General features: G+C 33.4%; 1 pseudogene; it reads left to right on the top strand.

Moving 5' to 3' along the window:
* Positions 1-261: 261 nt before the first annotated feature.
* Positions 262-380, top strand: LOC111734825 (annotated as a pseudogene).
* The last annotated feature ends 2,249 nt before the right edge of the window (positions 381-2,629 follow it).

Raw genomic sequence — 2,629 nt, 5'->3', positions numbered from 1 at the left:
TAAATATGAATCCATTCCCAAAAGAATATTGATCTATATTGCTATGTATATCGAGAGGCTTTAGGGTTACTAAGAAGTCAGTTGAATTACATCTTTCTAGTTTTCTTTAAAAACATAAAATCACACACACATTCATGCTGTCCTGCTCTTGTTTTTCTTCTCTTTTTAACTTAATTATTTCATCATATGTTATGTATCACAATAAGCTACTGTCTTTCCAGCACCAATTAGCAAGTACTTAACTTTTAAAAATCAGAGTATATTTATGGCCTCGCCACCCTGAATGTGCCCGATCTTGTCTGATCTTGGAAGCTAAGCAGGGTCGGGCCTGGTTAGTACTTGGATGGGAGACCACTTAGGAAGACCATGCGCTGTAGGCGTTAAAAAAAAATCGGAGTACATTACTTATGAGTAAACTAATAATCAGATATAAAAATCTAAAAAAAAAAAAAACATGTAGAAGAATGTAAAGTCTGATCCAATTCTCACTGCTCGTGGAGGAATTAAAAGTTATTTCTTTGTATTTGACTTGGTAAGTAGGTAAACATGGGTTTTAGAATTCTTTGAATGTTTTCTCCATTTGTCTTAATTAGCTAGATTAATTTAAGACAAGATAATGGACCTTATTCCAACCAACTTTCCTTAAACTTCACACATGGAAAATGATGAATCAACACCTGTCTCTCAAAAGGAAAAGAAAATGCTTACTTTTAGATGAATTAGTAGGATAATAAGTAGTAGCAATTCTGGTTTCCCACTCTTAAGTCCAGGGCAAGTATTTAATTTTCTGATGAATGTAACTGGCCATAGATGTTGGCACCTTTTGGTTCCCATCATTGGTTGTCTGGCCAGAGGCAGAAACCAAGGAATTCTGTTTTAGTTCAATAAAAATATCATAAAACCAAGTAGACCATGAACAAGTCTCTCAAGAATAAGCATGAGTCCTTGTTCGACATTGCTCCTACCCATCACTGCTGCCTTTGCTCCAAGATTGTAAGCATAAGGGATGTGGCTTTATGTTTATATGAGCTTATTTGCATAAAGATAGCTCCCTAATCCTCATTAATCCAATCATTTTAATTTGCTGAGACAATAATTACTGATCATTAAATTAATTACGTTAAATACACGTAATTATTGTTTTCTAACCAACATTTTTGTGACATAGCAGAAAACTGACATTTGTTCTTGTGCCTTTTCTCACTCCTGTATCAGAGTGTTCATTGGCAGCTTACTGAAATAGCCTTCAAGACTGAAGGAGAAATGAAGACTCTTTCGGACAGATAAAAACTAACAGAATTAATTGCCAGTGGATTTTCAGTGAAAAAAGTGGATCTTCAGATGTATTATAATACCTGAGAGAAACAAGAATCTATGCAAAAATATGGAAATTAACCAAAAATGGTAGAACAGGGAAAGAAACAAAGGATGGAAAAAATTAGGAAAATTAGGAAACAACTATGAAGATGGTATTTTAACTTACTTTTATCAATATTAAATATAAACAATCCATTAATATTAATTAAAATAGAGATTTTTCAAATGAGATGAAAAAGCAAGACCCAACTTTAGGCTGTCTACAAGAAATTCACTTTAAAAATAAAGGCATAAATTGGTTAAAATTGATAGAAAAGATATCAATTTAAACTCTAATTTTAAAAAAAGAACTAAAGCTGTTATATTAATTTCAGACGAAGTAGACTTCAGAACAAGGAAATTACAGGGACTAAAAATGGGTAGTATAGAATGATAAAGGGGTCAGCTTTCCCAGAATCATAAAAACTCTAATATGTATGGACTAGTCATAGAACTTCAAAATATAAGCATCAAAATGTGGTACAACTGAAAGGAGAAATTGACATGCCCATAAGTACAAGAGGAGACATCAATACCTCTCTCGGCCACTGACAGACTAACATATATATAAATATAGGGAAAAATCTCTCTCCCAATGAAGATTTTCTACTCTCATTTATTGAAACATAAAAAATGTCATGTTCTCTTTAATTTCTACCTTTCCAAGATTTCATCTCTGCACCATTTATATATTCCGTGAGCCTGTTCTTACTTATTGGAGGGATAGATGCATTCTCTGAGAATCATATGAAATTGGAAAGTCACACCTGCATATTTGGAGGTGACGACATTACTCATCTGTTAAAAATAACCCACAGTTATATTAGCAATGAAAAATGAAATGCTTTAATTTGGGGGGGAAAAAAGGACGTTTCTTTCAATCTACTGCATCAAAATCATCGTGTAGAAGATAACGCTTATGAAAATGTTGCTAATTCTTCCTCATGGAACAATTGGTTGGTATCTGAAAACACATCACAGAAACTACACTAGCACTAAAATGGAAAGAACTGCCTGTATTCTGAGTCACTTTGAATTGTTGCATTGACATCAGCAACGTGTTCACGTGAGATATGTAAGGCTTCCTCAGCTGTCTTTAATAATGTCCCGCAAGAAAAGAACACTGTGGCTTTATTTTTCTTAACTGTAGACACCATAAGGAAAAGAAGCGAAATACAGACTAAGCTTCTTTTATTTAAACACTTCCCTGATGACTCATTACTTTAAGAGGATGTTTTTGTTTGTTTGTTTTTGCCTTTTGGAAACAAACTAC

The sequence above is a fragment of the Pteropus vampyrus genome, unplaced genomic scaffold (assembly GCF_000151845.1).
Source record: "Pteropus vampyrus isolate Shadow unplaced genomic scaffold, Pvam_2.0 Scaffold7200, whole genome shotgun sequence".
In the NCBI taxonomy this organism is placed as follows: domain Eukaryota; kingdom Metazoa; phylum Chordata; class Mammalia; order Chiroptera; family Pteropodidae; genus Pteropus; species Pteropus vampyrus.
Note: the sequence above shows the minus strand (reverse complement) of the source record. Positions and strands in the feature narration are given on the sequence as shown.